We start from the raw sequence: 17500 nt of genomic DNA on the forward strand, positions 1-17500 counted from the left end.
ATATATATATATATATATATATATATATATATATATATATATATATATATATATATATATATATATATATATATATATATATATATATATATATATATATATATATATATTTTCCCTCTCTCATCTAACCGTTGTTTTTCATTTTGAGTAGTAATTATTGGAAGTAGGTGACCTTCTCAACGGTAGCCTGACGCTGTTTACCTGTACTGACATCCCAAAGGCTAGTCATGACTGATTGCGCGTCTTATTTTCCATTTCTTGGTTTACATCAGCATTGCATTGCGAATGGACATACGCTTGCCAGGTAAGCTAATGAGTAAGTAGGTAATATGTATTTTTATGCTAAGTCTTCAGGGGATTACTGATTATCTCGTATTCGCTAGAACAGACTCTACTGCCCACGTAGCCAGGAAGTCACACATTTCTACTCATTTAGCGTGAATGATTATGGTTTATTAAAGAAAATCATTATCCATCATTCGCATAAGCTTAGGTGTACAGTAAGGCGGAGCTTGTTAGTGGGTGTTAGGTGGGAGCTCAATAAAACCCTTGGGTTCTCCGCGACCCTACCCTTACTTCTGGAATATACATACATACATACATACATACATATGCATACGTACACACACACATACATATTATATAAATATATATATATATATATATATATATATATATATATATATATATATATATATATATATATATATATATATATATATATATATATATATATATGTATATATATATATATATATATATATATATATATATATATATATATATATATATATATATATATATGTATATATATATATATATATATATATATGTATATATATATATATATATATATATATATATATATATGTCTTATGTCTTACAGATCTATTGACCTTATGCATAGCTTAGAGGAATTACCACGAAAAACGAAATTTATGAGTACATATACAGTTCGTAATACTGACAACAGTAAGCCAATGTTTTTCAAGGTATTTTTGTTGTAATGGTAACGAAAAAATTCTTTAGTTGTGGAAATATTCTATTCTACTGTTTATACTACTTTTCATATATTATTACTTTTGTGTTTGGTGGCATATTTTGCCCAATATTCGTTACTACAGAACTATAGCATTAGTCTTTGAAATATTGCCTATTCTGCGACCGTTGCTTTGGTTCCCTAAGTGCTGTATGTCATGTGAATAACAGTAATGTAGTTTTATTTTCGGAGCAAGGTCGCAAAATCTTTCCCGAGTTGCTTACGCATGAAATGAGACACCGTTACATTACTTGTCGTTCCCAGAGTTTTTCCTCGTTTATATGAAAGCTCCCTTGAACGGAGAATAAAGAAATGGAGGGGCTAAGTAGGTTAAAATATCGGAAAAATTGGTAGATCTACATTTTATAGTCGAAAGAGTATGATTCAGGAAAACCAGAAAGAGGGAGAAAATTCCGAATTGGTAGTCATTTGGAGGCTTCATACTAAAAGCTGCTATATGACCCGTACACCACTTCCAAGATGGCTTAGTTCTGGTTTTCCTTTTTTCGTCTAAGTAATAATTTTATTAATATATTCACATATTTTCGAAACTGTTAAATTTTTCTCAATTTATGCTCTCTCAGTTGACACCTTTATAACCTCGAATTGTTCTCCAGTAACTGAAACTCAGGGAACAATTATTGATTGTTTTTGGGGGTTGCAGTGACTAGACACATGTTAGTCTCTCATGCTCTTTTGAATCATTGGCAATTGTAATTTCTCACATTTTGTAACTTCGTTCGAAGAAAAAGATTAAACACACTTTTGATAAACGGTACTCTGTTTCTTTTTGATAAGGAAAAATACATTATTATTATTATTATTATTATTATTATTATTATTATTATTATTATTATTATTATTATTATTATTATTATTGACGGAATTTAGCTACTCATTTTACTTTTAAATTTCAAATTACCTGTGGAACCTGTTTTATGACATTGGTCCACCTCAGTAAGTTACAAGACGAATATCGCTCTGTACTTCAGAGAGGCTCAGACAAAAGAACAATAGTGGAAGTTGAAAAGTTCAAAGAATATTGCCATACATGAAGTCTGAGCGTGTTTGTAGAAATCATAGGTACTATTACTAAAAAAAAAAGAAAGAAAACCACCTCTTTGAACAATCTTGGCCCGAATGTATTACAGACATCTTGACAGCAGGAGAATGTTCCACTTTTGAAAGACAAGCGGTTTGCTATTGGTGGTAGAATTACTGTCATTCTTGTAGACACAGCAATCTGTGCAAACTATACGTAATAGCTAGGCACCTGTTTAAGCACTACAGACATGGAAGCTCGGAAAGAAAGATAGTACTGTACCAAATATCATTGAATACTCAAAATGAGTAACGTAACAATCATATTTTCAAGTGAGCATTTTCTAACCCGTGTAAATGAAAAGAGGAGATGTGTCAGAACACTACTTGTAGTGTTAATTAAAACACATTCAACAACAACTGTCTACTGGTTATACTAGAAACGTGAAGTGTGTGCAGTACCGTTGGGGTGAACATGTATAAAAGCTACGCTATAATTAATTTGAGGGCGTTGGGGTTTATATTCTTTGTGTATTTGTTGTCTTGGATAAAATTTGCAATGTCTGAAAGGGTACGGCATGCCAAGTTAACTAAATGCGCATTCACTGTCAGGAAAATAGATGCCTTCATTCTAGGCGCCTACAGTAAGAACATACAGTAATTCTACCACCAATAGCAAACCGCTTGTCTTTCAAAACATAAGAAATAAAATGTTTTTTGCAGTAGTAGAAAGTCCTGGAGTAATGTACGTTTATCTATAGTTTTTGTACCCCGCTGTCACACTACCATCTTGAGCAAGCATTACATTGCTTAAAATTCCATTCGTTCAGAAAAAATGCATAAGAGCATAAAAATGAAACAAAGATTTATCATTTTTTCATATAAAAGTGACATTGTTAATCGAAATTGATAACTAAAAAAGTTTCTAAAGCAAGTAAGGGTTGCGAGGTATTCAAATTTCCTTATACTGTAGTAACATTATAGTCGGAATTATTAGTAAAAAATAGAGTATTTGATGCAAGCTTCAGGAAGAGGCGTATTCTACCATTAAACCTGGAGTTCTCGACATTGTCCGAAATTCCATGACCACAAAGGTAGTGCTGTGACGGTTATCTTGCCCGAGTTTGTTTTCTCCATCCACATCAAGTGAAGTGTGGTACGTCATCATGATGCACGGAAATTTTTTATCAGAGTAAATTCTTTTACCAATTTTTTCGCCAGGAGTGAAGCATTTTAATCATCGGTTGAAATATGGCAAGAAAACTTGCTATTTTGGTGGACATCCAGAGGGGAGCTAACATGTTTAAGAGTATGTTTACAAAAAATAGTCAAACATTTCTGATAAATCCTTTACACACTTCAATTTGCTCTGTACCGCAAAATTTGGTTATATTTTTTAGCCTCTTTTTTATTAATAAGGAATGTGTAAATTTTTGGACCCCATCACAAAATGTTTCCAGTCATAAGGGGTGAAAATTTAAATTGTTGAAGTTATTACCTGCTACCAAAAACGATTAATGTTATGGAATCTGGTGTCGATTTCCTATCTATTTTCCCTTTTAGCTTCTGAAACCAATATCGTTCTTTTGCAGATCCACTTTAATAAGCCGTGGAGTTATCAAGGAAATTTAGATGGAATAAAGGTATGAGAGCTGCAATATTCGTAAAGGCTTTAAAAAGGTCTGAAGGAAGAAATTCAGGTGATGCCTAAATTTTACAGGCTAAAGGAGAATGCTTTTATATACTTTGACACGTAGATATATAGAAATATACTGTAAGTACAAATTTTCCATAAAACAATAGCTACAAACTGCTTACTCAAGATTCGATCATAGTTGAATGATGAAGCGCCAGCCTTCCCTGTCTATTCCAGTACAGTACTTTCCCACAAAGGGATGATTTTTTCGTTTCTTGCTCATTATTATTGTTGTTATTATTATTATTATTATTATTATTATTATTATTGTTATTATTATTATTATTATTATTATGAACAAACAAACATATGGAACAAGCCTATATGGTTAATTTCTTGGAATGCAGATGTCCACAAAATAGAATTCTTACAGTATATGTAAAAAGAAGAAAACAGGGCTAGATAGACGAAAATAAAAATAAATAGATGAAGGTTAATAAACGAATCATGTTTATTTCCAAAACGAAGGTTAATAAACAAATCATGTCTATTTCTATAAGAATACAGCAACTAAGGTCAGAATAATTAATACATTTTGTTTGGTGCTTTAAAGGCATATAGCAGCTCCTTTTAAACAGTAAGTAATGCTATCAGGAAGTCCGTGTCATAATTTAACAATGAAGAAATTAAAAGACTTCTGATGATCTCCAAAGCCAGTAGATCCTATGGAAGCTAGCCAAGCAGAATGTCTCCCAGGGATGGTCTAAGCCGTGATTATCATTGATGGGAAAAGAAAAGCACCGATTTGCACAATTTTCTAGGACATAAAAATTCCGAGAATCTGCTAATAAATAAACCGTCTTGGAAGAGGATAACATTGTACACTAACGAGATGCATATTATAAAGAATACAGTTGTGAAACCGTCAGACTTGAGGTCATAACTCTTCTAGACTAGACAAACAGCTTCTCTGTATGCGAATGCTCAATGGCTGTTTTTCCATTTATTCCTAGTTTTATGGGTAAACGGTTCATTTTTTTTTCTTTTGCTTCAATGTGCATCGAATTTTTTAGTCATACCCAGAACATATAGATGTCATTTATATATCAGTCTCAGTCTAAAACTTAATTGCCCCCTGCTCTTTCGAACGTAAGTTGAATACAGAAATGCTTCCTTCCCACGGAATTCGTGCCACCAACCTCAAATATTTTATCGTAATATTTGTGAAGGGATGGTCATTCTTTAGTCTACTTCATGTTCATTCAAATTTTTATCTGTTTTATTTCTCTTGCTGTTATTTTGTAGATTTTCCTCTACTTGATCATAGCATTCTTTCACTTCCTTTTTAGTAGCAAGCCACACGTCCCCTCTCCAGACCTCATCAGCTATCCTTCCGGAGCAAATCGCTCTACACGTTAATCCTCTCACACAACTCTCGGTTTGTCCTCCCTTCCCTTCTTGCTCTCATGAGCTTACCTAGCCTCCCCTGAAATCCTCCTCCAAATCTTATGTCATTATTTCCCCATCTTTTCTCCTTTTTTTCGTATTCCTCCTAACATGAACTTCAATTTTTTTTTTTTTTTAATCAGCTGCTGGAGATAGATAGATATTAGTTATAGAGAACGATAAATGGTTGAGACAAGTTTCTTAAATAGAAAGTGAGAGTTTTAATCGTGCAAACTTCTGATTTGAATGCTTACACTGACTGAAGTTCTTTTCTGTTCCTCATTATCTAATGCTATCCTTTTAACCCCCCCCCCCGCCCCCCTTGCTGTGCGGCTTCCCATATTACTCGTCTCCTCTCTCTAAATCTTTCACTCCAAACTCCTTTTTTTTTTTTCTTGTGCTTCTCTGCACCTTGCCAACACATTTACCAGTTTCTCAGTGCGGAATTTTGGCGATTTGGGGATCACATGATTTCTTTGTAACTGAGTAACAGCTTTAATGCCCACACCCACTTCCATAATCATCCGCTTTCTATATTTTTTTCTGAAATCCTGGTTTCCTTTTAGTTTTCGACGCCGTCTCTCCCCTTAAGGGTCTTTATCTTTGTCATTTCTTTTATACTTTTATCACTGTGTCATTTAATGCTGTTTTGATGATGCGTTAGTGATTATTGTTATGGGTACCCAATACTTGCTGTTATCTAAACAGAGCAGTGGCGATTGTCCCTATTCTCATCAAGGGTGGGAAAATGAATGAATTGGGCTCAGAAATATTTTAATGAACCTTTATAGAGCGAAGTGACCTGGATCTGTGTTTGTGAATATTTATCTGGATTTTCATTTTACGACATAATAAGTATTCATGCATAAAGAATGACTGTAAGTCTTCCAAACATTCTAAAATCGCTGTGGCGTGGCCAGAAAAAGAATACAGCAACGCCAGATCTGTTTTTCCTTTTAAATCTCACCCTCGAGGTTATTAAGCCCTTGTTTATGGCTTTTGCCTGACATCTGTCGTTTACCATACTTTGTTTTTAAAGAAACCGAGTTGAGTAAATTGTGGTTGTTTTTAATTATTTTTCTTTTTGTGCTTTTTTGGAAATAATAATCATAGTTCTTATAATAATACTATAATGTGTTTAATACATTAACACTATTAAAGTTTGTATGAGTAGTTCGGCAGGAATAGCTTTGCAAGACATTTGATTATTGTCCATAATATTCCATTTTAGGAGTTATTTATTGCTTAAGTGACTCAGCAGGTTAAATAAACTATTCATCATATAGGAGAGAAAAATAATTTACCAGTAATTACAGGGCTTCCCTGTTGCTTCTACAAAATGAAGGATTTTAATACGTTCTAAGCAGTTCATTGGCCTGGGAGTGAAGATGTTGGCGGTGGGGAGATAATTTTGCTCCACGTTGACTATCCTTAAGGCCAGGGCACGTGTGGTTCCCAACCTGGGAAAAGCATCATTATTGTTTCCTGACAATCTAACGGTGAGTAGCATCCAGTTGCATATGCTGTACTGTATATGATAAGCCTATGAACCAGTTGTCCCGACTTACAGAAAGCATTGAGGATTACCTTCCATTATTACTAATATAAGCCAAAATGGAATCCTAAGTGGAAAAGCAAAATGCATCCAACCCAAGATCCCCAAAAGGGAAAGCAACCAAGCAAAGAAAAACTAATTGGGTAGTAAAGAGAAATAACGAAGCGAAAAAGATAAATAGCATAGGAAAATAAATAAGAGATAAAAAATAAACTACGAATTGAGACTCATGTCAGCCTACTCAATAAAAAATGCATTTGCTCCAAGAGAGAAGCACTGAAGTTCCTACAATTCAACTGCATGGTTAGGAAGCTCAGTCCATAATATGGTCGATTATCAGTTTCAGAGAAAAAGTGCTCTTGAAAGCAGATGATTTGTTAATGTAAATGTGGCTGTAAATAACTTGCAGACGAAATCGCTATCATTTTTGACCGGTAGGTTGCCAGAGCACGATAATGAAAACTTTAGGAGATTCGCTGGCAATAGTTATAGTGTACGTTTGCCGTCCAGAGGACGACAATTTTCCAGTTGTGCCGTATCCATGAAAGCAAGTGGTTCTGTAGCTCTGCATTTATGGTAACGCACATACAATTGTTGAAAAACGGAACGTTTACAACTATCACCAACCCTACTAAGAAAAAGAGGTATACTATATATATATATATATATATATATATATATATATATATATATATATATATATATATATATATATATATATACTCAAAAATAACAAAGATCACAAGATTGTAGTATCAGAGAGTATCCACTGGAAAATAACTGGCAAAAGTTCAGCATGAAGCCCATTATTGCGTATTCACACAAATAAATATATTCATATGCACATATATTTATGTGTTCTTATACAGTCTTTCTTCTTTTCTCTAGCTGTCGGAGTGAACGTTTATCTGTAGGTGGTAATAGAAAGAGCAAAGTTCCAATCATTGAACAATACAGTTCTGCTGGAGTTTAAATATTTAGTCTACGAAAGGTTTCAGAACAACGCAGTGACATGATCAGCAAAGAATGAATGAAGAAAAAGTGTGGTTCGTTTACATTAAGCTGGACTTATACTAGCAATGATCCTCGCCTAAAAGGGTATGGTTTTAACTGGAATAAGAGGCCTCATGTGGACCCTGGAATCGCCCCACCCGAGGCGGCCATAGAAATGAGGTACAGTGATATTTAAACAAAATCAATGGAGCATGGAATGCAGTTAGCGGGCCGGAATGGGGATTAGTATAAGTGATGTGTTTAGCTGGAGACGTCGATCGTCGAGGTCAAGTGGTGAAACACGTTCTATTGGCTATGAACAATCAGCGGCAAGGTGACGGCTCTTCTGACTGGTCGTCGCCAGTGTAACGACCATCGATAGTTTTGATTGTTGTTTGAACTCAGGGTTGTAGTGATGAATCCATTACTGAATCTCTCTCTTTCTCTCTCTCTCTCTCTCTCTCTCTCTCTCTCTCTCTCTCTCTCTCTCTGTATATATATATATATATATATATATATATATATATATATATATATATATATATATATATATATATATATATATATATATATATATATATTTACTAGCTGGAGACCTGAGGTCATTCCCCAAGGGGTTAAAAGAGGACGTACTGGACCTGTCTTCTAATACAATGCTTTGTGCTTGCGACCTAAGCTGTGATTATGTTCCAGGTGAATAACAAGATGTTATGGATCACAGCTACGATTTAGAAGGGCGTGAGGTTAGCAAGCTATCCCGACAAACTTCCTAGAAACCGGAGCCACACATTCTGAGGTGAAAAAAGCTGTATACTTGATTATGCGGAGCCATAAATTGGTCTTTCCTGTACCCCATATTGTTTAATGCTATCGTTAGTTTAAGTTAGTCCAAAGGTTTCAGGTAAGGAAACAGTGGCGTTTTCATTTATGTGTACAGTATTTATTAGATGAAGAAGTAAATATTACGAATCTGAGCTTAACATCATAACAGTTTTTCCTTATGATCAGCAGTAGAGTGAATTAACGTAAGATTTGATAAGATAATGTAAAATTTACCATTTAATCCTCCACGTTTGCTCTTTAAGGTTATTAAACAATGGCGTAAAGTAACGAAACGCGGGTAGTCTTTTTTGTCCAAAGATATTTATCATTATATTATTAAAATTCAAGTCCTCAATTCGTTTATCATAAGAAAAGGCCACAGATTTCTCTTTACTCTTTATGAATCCATTATATCACAATACAATGCTTCTGCCTTTTCAGAGAGTGGCAGTACAAAAGGCTGAATTAATTCCTGGAGTTATAAGTTAGTCCCCCTCCAATTAGCGGCAGAGAGAGAGAGAGAGAGAGAGAGAGAGAGAGAGAGAGAGAGAGAGAGAGAGAGTGCGTGTGTGTGTGACTGTCAGATCCCATGACTGGAAGCCTTTGGTGGAGAAGAGCCACCATCACGCCAACCCACTTCGCTCCTTGATTCATTGGCATTAATTGGCCAGCAACGGCAGAGATTCCCCCCTTTGCCCATCACTAGACCCAACACCCTCAGAGGAGATAATTACTTTTAGAGGGGTTTTGTGGGAGAGGGTGGCGTTGGTGTGGTGCTGAAAACCGGGGTAGGGAGTCCAAAGAACCTCCTCTCTGCCTCATTCCGCCGGTGGTTCGGCCTATTTCAAGAACTTTCCTCATTTTACCAATCCCCGTTCTTGCACCTCCAAGTTCCCTTCTCAAAATAAGATTTCCACCACGAGATAATGGTTTTATTTCCTTAATTAGTGCTGATTCGGAAATGATTTAAAGATGGAGCGGCACCTTAACCAGCTCGGCATAAAACGAACATTTTCCAGTTTTATTTACCCTGCCCAATACCGATGAGCTGCTATTATTTCATTAGTCAGTTACGTATCATTAAACATATTAATAACTAAATGTGTATAGTTTAGAATTTTTCTTTCCTTGGGGACTGGGGGATGGGGGCCTTTTAGAAAAATTTCTGTACCATTAGCATAACTTAAATATATTTTACCTTATACATTATCTATTCATTTTTACAACTCTCATTATTACATTGTAACCTGAGATCCACGTTAGCCATTAAGTTCATAGGTTATTTATAGTCATTCCGCTTGTGTCCACTAGATGATCGCAGGATTTTGAAAACAGTTACAGATATTTCTATTCTTGGAAAAATTTATAGCCGTTCGCCCCATAAGTTTCTGACTGTCACCACCACCGCTAGCAATTATTCAAGATGCTTTTCATCTTGTATTCAGTGAAATCATTCTGACAAAAATACATATAAATCTCACTCTTTTAGATCTATTGAACACTATGAAAGAATTCGTTTCTTGGCAGTATTTGTTGTAGTGATATTGTGTACTTAATTAAGATAGAAATAAAAGCGATACGAGTGGAATGTCACTTCGTTAATATGTGATGAACAGAGTCTTTTACGCTATAGTTTGATAGGCTTGTGGGGTTCGGGATATCGTGGTTTAAAGAGAAAACAAATGTTACTTTATCAAATCCCGTCAGCTACTGAAGTTAATGTGAAATGTTGTAAGAGGTGTTGAACTTTTTCTTTCTCTTTGAAAGGATGTCTGCATTTTCTTTGTCAATGCAGTAGTTTTTTCCAGGAGTAATACTCGTCGAGACTTGGACTTTAACGAAATATCTACTTTAGGGCTTTTGCAAATATTTAGATTAGACCAAAGACGGATATAAGTTGTCCTTGTCCTGAAACGGTTTTCATTTTTGTTTATTTAAGCACTTTTTTGGCTTCCGATGTCTGTCAGGGGTTTTGTATTCAAGAATAAAAAAAGGCTTTAATTATTATTTTAGTATTATTCCTTACCTTTCTGATCAACTTCGAGTTCTTTGAACAGCCTATGTATAAAATTCTCGAATTGAACGGTTGTGGCTCTTTTTTCTTTGTATTTTGATACCATTAACCCAGTCATTATACGTAAAAACATAAAAACTTTAGTCGATGAATTATTTAATAAACTTCAAATGAGAAAATCAGATTATGCTTACACATATACACATTGATTACATATATGATACAATTCTACAATTTCCATCTGAATCAAATAGGGTCATATACAGTATAATGTTAGTGATTTAATCTAATAATCTAACTATTTAATAATGGTTAGATCATTAGCCACCCTCTGCATTAGGTCCTTCCTTGAGCTACATCATACAGCAATTAAATCCCAAGTAACTCTAAAGATGTGATTAACCTTACTTGCATATGTACATGAAAGCTTTTATGCAGTATATATATATATATATATATATATATATATATATATATATATATATATATATATATATATATATATATATATATATATATATATATATATATATATATATATATATATATATATATATATATATATATATATATATGATTGCTTCCTTATGTATGGATGGGTTCGGGAAACCTCGTGACGATTTTAATCTACTGTCACAGACTCTCTACTTATACAAACACTGTCACATTATCTGATTATCTGTTTGTTTATTGTAGGTTACAAGACTTATATAACAAATACAAGCTCCTCTGCCATGTTCCGAATCCATAATTATAATGGCAATGACGTTTCTTTTTTCTTATTCAGCAAGCTGAAGGTTATGCGATATGGACAGTATAGTCATGGAGCTTGGTAGGGTCCCGTATGCACTAAGATGTACCCTAAATTTGACTTCAGATCTTGTTTAAGGGTTGTTTGGACATAAAAAAAAAAAAAAAACTTGGTCACCCACAACTGGCCTGTTTCCCGTCGTTTTGAAATCCAAGATGGCCGCCTGACAAAAATGATGAAAGTCAATAAATGACCAGAATATACTCAATATGCATATTATTTCAAAGGTCTTGAATAGGAAAATACATAATAGGATAGTTTGACATGAATTTTCATCAGATAAGGGTATAAATAAAAAAAAAATAATAAAATTAAAAGAAATTTATTCATACATGAATTTTCATCAGATAAGGGTATAAATTAAAAAATTAAAAGAAATTTATTCATACATGAATTTTCATCAGATAAGGGTATAAATTAAAAAGGTTTCAACGATACTTGCTGTATTCAAGGCAGCAGAGCAAGGTGGAATAGAGTTAATCAAGGATTTTGGAAAAAATAAAGAACTTTCTTATGATATGGAAATCAAAGCAGTGCAGTTTCTTGCCAGAGCCGTTGGCAGAGTCAACATAGATACATTCAATGAGCTGCGATATTTCCTGTTCCATCATAAAAGCATTAAAAACAATTTTGAAAGACTTGCTCCAGCTTCAAATAGCATACAGTTTCATATTAAGCGAGCTTTTTTGCAATGTTATCACTGGACAAATGCCACAAAAGCTACCATAGATATATTGAATCCACTAGATTATGGTTACATTTTGAAAGATGACTCCCTGTAACCACTTATTGTTTCTGAACCTAATCAACCCCCAGATTTTCCATTTCCATGCACCTGTAAAAAATGCTTTAGGTCAAATGTGTGTCCTTGCCGTGTAGCAGACATTAGTTGCTGTGAATTCTGTAAGTGTGATGTAAGTGAGCAGTGTAGCATTCCACATAATAATACTATAAGAAAGAGTCATAATGATTCCAAAGACAGTGAAGATGATTTAATGGTGGAATGTGAAATGAAGGTTTGAGAGTGTGATTTTTTTTCCAAACACTTAATAGTTCGTTACGCAAGTGTATAATTTATTTGCTTAATTTTACTACCGCACAGTATTGGGAGACATAGATAAACAATTATGTATGAATAAAATTCTTTTAATTTTATTCTTTTTATTTATACCCTTATCTGATGAAAATTCATGTCAAACCATTCTATTATGTATTTTCCTATTCAAGACCTTTGAAATAATATGCATATTGAGTATATTCTGGTCATTTATTGACTTTCATCATTTTTGTCAGGCGGCCATCTTGGATTTCAAAATGACGGGAAACAGGCCAGTTGTGGGTGACCAAGTTTTTTTTTTTTATGTCCAAACAACCCTTAAACAAGATCTGAAGTCAAATTTAGGGTACATCTTAGTGCATACGGGTCCCTACCAGGTTTCATGACTAGTACTGATGTTTCAGATTTTATATATATATATATATATATATATATATATATATATATATATATATATATATATATATATATATTATATATATATATTATATATATATATATAATTTATATATATATATAAATATATATATATATATATAAATGAAATCTTAAACATCTGTACTGTCCATATCGTCGCACAACCTTCAGTTTGCTGAATAAGAAAAAAAGAAACGTCATTGTTATTATAATTATGGATTTGGAACATGGCAGAGGAGCTTGTATTTGTTATATAAGTCTTGTAACCTACAATAAACAAATATATATACATATATAATATATATATATATATATATATATATATATATATATATATATATATATATATATATATTTATTTATATATATACATATATATAATGTATATATATATATATGCATATTGACGTATGTATGTATTTATATAAATGTACAAAAAGGCAAATCAAACTTATGTAAGCTTTTGTGTAGCATTGCATTATGACGTAAAAACTGGAATTGCAACAATTCATTCACTATTATCCATTTTTACACATTATTCCACTTGATAACCAGATTACTGCCAATTTCATCATTCCTTTTCTTAATATTTAGGTAAATATTAAGAGTCACATAAGTCATCATCCCGAGATTATATTACCGAAGAGGTCGGTGTACCCTGGTGATGGTGCATGTCTGCATTTTACAGTGCCATTTGCCCTAACATTCACTCCGATCGTTCGAGGACGTTCAATAACCATCTGTGATTCTCCTATTGATCGTTAGAATAGTGTGTTATTGCGATGGTGCGACGACTGTGCGCCGAAAGTAAATTCCAAGAAGAATGTTTGAGGGTAAGTCAGTATAGCCAATAACGCTGCCGTCATTTTCCTTTCGACCGCGAGATGGTGCAGGTCGTAAAGGAGCAGTAGAGGTTGCGCCAGATGAGTCTGCAGTATTGCTGCCATTATCAGTCATTATTTTAGAAGATTATGTACGTGGTCGCCATCTTTTTTCCCTGTTCATTGTTTTATTGTTCATCCTGAAGAGAAAGTGGAGTAAACTGATACGTAGCTGTGAAAGGCCGCTTTAATGCAGTCATTTTGCTTGTGTGTGTGTGTGTGTGTGTGTCTGTGGAGTATCGAAGGACTTTATAACCAACTTATCAGATTTCTCCTACGGCAAGATGAATATTCAACATTTTCTAATGTAGTTGCATGAACACAAAAATAATTTTTAATTTCATTTTTATATTCTTATTATAGGGGGTATATTTTGCAGTTTTTTTTTTTATTATGACTTCCCTAATCTTACTGCATTTCCATGAACTTACACCTGAGCTCCATAAGTAGCAGGTCGAGTCTTATTTTCGTTGCCAATCTCCTCTTTTGTTAGCACACTCCCTCATAGTGCCTAGATAATAAGGATTTCTGCCATCCTGTCAACCCATCACATTCTAACTTTCTCCTTAGACTTCGGAATTATACACCCTTAAGCATTACAGACTACCTTCAAACACTGTCATCCATGTTTACCTTTATGTAAGTATTTTTATACTACATCTTCCTTTATTCATAGTTTTCCATTTACATCTTACTTACTGCGGAAGAACGGTGCATGTACCTCATTTTACAGAATTGTTTACCAAATACATTTCTTTATTGGCAAGAGAAATGGTTCCAGTTTGAAATATTCTGACTTAAAATCGTATTGTGTAGTCAGATCATGTTTAAACAGTTACAGTTGATCAAGTTATTTGTTTATTCTAAAATAACGATGAATAAGGTTTATCCATAAACGTTCGTAGAACATGGATCTCTCTCTCTCTCTCTCTCTCTCTCTCTCTCTCTCTCTCTCTCTCTCTCTCTCTCTCTCTCTCTCTCATACACACACACATACACATGCACTCGCACAATGCGTAAATTACGATTGAAGGAAAATATTTAGTTTAAAATGGAGGCATATGCATTCAACGTAATGTAGACGACAGAAGTTATTGATGTTTATGCTGAAGATGACGACAGCACATAACTGTGGTAGATTCGGCTAGGCTTATTTACACTTAAACCTAAGATTTAATTGCTATATCCTTTACATGTTTAATCTCTCCTTATTCTTCAACACTAAAGAACACTCATGTTTGCAATGATTCACATATCCTAGCCTAAACATACTCTTGTGTGTGTATTATCAAGTCTTCCCGCGTTCTCCCTTTAGCTGCCTCATCTCTTTCCCCCGCCCCGCCCCACCAGCAAACTCCTGAGATGTATGCTAGTATTACACCAGCCCCGGTTTTTTTGCCATGCCCCTAGGTCAGGTTAGGTCAGGATAGATTAGGTTGGTTTCACAACAAGAGGTTAGGTGTGGGAAATACAATGAGATTATTTTCAAGAAGATTCTATGGTTAGTTTTTAATATGAGGTGTCCCGTTTTTTCAGGGAAAGGTCCCAGTACTCGGTTACATCTTGGGAAAATGACCCCCGCCACCCTTCAGCGGTTTGAAATTCTGATTCTGGAGGCATTCTCACGCATCCATCCTCCCTTGCATCGACATAGCCAAGTTTTAAACAACATTACTATTATAAGTCAAAATGAATGTAGGTGAAATGTTTCCTCGGATTCAGTACCGACTTTTATGGTGTCCGTATAGACGATTTATCCCATGAGTATTTTGACGAGAATTCCGGTCATTTGCACCCACGTGGAAATTACCAGCTAGAAGACTCGGTCTCCGTCGTATGAATCACAATGTTAGTCACTAGGTTGCAAATCATTTCTTTTAGGGTGAAGTAAACTCAGTTCAGGCACTGATACTTATCAAATGTTCAATTTTCTTTCTTTGTCTTCTGATTATGTTTATACCCAAATCATCTCAGGCTGTTCCGAACGTAACGTCACGGACAAGTGCCTCCGAGCACTCGCATGCTGTAGCAGATGATGCGCGATAGCACTTCTAACCCACTATACAATTAATGAAGATATAGTTAATGATAAAATACTACGGAGTACTGTACTATTTGTTCGACTAGTACCCTGTGCAAAAAAAAAAAAAAAAATCGGAACAGTACTTTCTTTCTGAACATTTTCCACCTTTATTTGTCATTCATATTCAGCAGCCTCACTTCATTTCCATGTAGAAGAGTTTCCTCATTATGTTATGAACATTTTAAACTTCATACTTCTTGTATCTGTTTTCCCCATTGTCCTTCATATTCGTCCACAAAATCTTTCCCAACAATTATAACTCCCTCTTCCTCCCTACTTTTACGTTTATATCCTTATTATTGCTCATATTCACATTCAGTGGCCACTTTTTACATTTTACATTCTACTCACTCCACACAGACTTTCGCTCACATTTTCTTCTATAATCCTAACTTCTCTTGTTTCTCCATCCATACATATATTAAGCAACAGGAGGCCTCATCTCTGGAAGAGGAATAGATCGGATTTCACATGGAATGATTTATTATCCCAAACCAAGTGCTGTGGCTCGTAGAGTTTGTGCTTCAGTTGAAAATGACCTTTGCTGAAAGCACATGTCTGCAGTGTCGGATATGTTTAATCGTAAGCAGAGTAATGTGAAACTCTATGAAACTTTGCTTCCTGTTGTGAAAATGTAGTGCACATCTACCGCTGGGCTGCATGACAGTGAAAATTTTGTAATTGACTTTGATGTATTTGGAGCCGTAGATTCAGGTGATATTTCCTTTTATTTTGTGAAGACTGGTTATTACATAGGTTCTTATATGATTTTATGGAATAGCGCTTGGGACAGTAAAAAGGGAGAGCTGGAGTGGTTGGACAGTAAGATAAAGATAGATTCAGGGATGGAGATAAAGTACAAGGAGGCGAAGGTGGAACGGAGAGAAAACCTACCAGTTACACTAAGATACAATAGTTAGAGAGGTAGAAAGGAAGCGAGAGTGGAGGTAGAGTAAAAGGTTGATAAGTGGATGCAACTAGTGACCGAAGGGGCACTGCAGACACCCTTCAGTAATGTCTATAGTGCTTCAAGTGACGTGTACTGGGGATTGCTTAGGTCCCAAGTTGTCTGTTACCTTTTGTAGGTTAGCTATAAGAAGTTCTTCTTGCATATTTTGGAGAATTGATAATCTTAATCCATTAGCTAAATTTGGTTGTGTAGTTCATGCTTAGTTGATTACCATCTACTTGCAAACTTCTGAATAACTACACTCAGTAATCATCTGTCCCATAGTTTTCAGTTCGGCTTTCACTGGGACCTGGTTGCTAGTTATGAACTGCTTTCATTTTCCAGTGTTTCAAAAACATCCTTAGATTCTGGCCATGAAGTTGTTAGATAGGTCTTAACTTGGTGCTGCTTTTGACAATGCTAACCGTAGTACCGTGGTTTTCAAACTTAGACAGATGGAGGAGCATTGCCTAGTACCATCATAGAATTTTTGACTAAAGTATTGCAGAGGGTAGTTGTTGATGGACGCTATAATTACCCCAGAAATGTCATTTCATGTTCCTCTGGGTAGTGCTCTTGGTCCACTACTGGTTTTCTTATATACCCATGATATGCGCTTTGGGCTAGAAAAAAAATGTTGGTAGTTGTGCGGATACTACATCATTTACATCACTCCCGTCTCCTGATTATAGACCTAAGGTTATATATTCTTTTGATGGAGATTTATTTAAAATTAGTGCAAGGTGCAAATTATGG

This window comes from Macrobrachium rosenbergii, chromosome 12, assembly GCF_040412425.1.
Source record: "Macrobrachium rosenbergii isolate ZJJX-2024 chromosome 12, ASM4041242v1, whole genome shotgun sequence".
In the NCBI taxonomy this organism is placed as follows: domain Eukaryota; kingdom Metazoa; phylum Arthropoda; class Malacostraca; order Decapoda; family Palaemonidae; genus Macrobrachium; species Macrobrachium rosenbergii.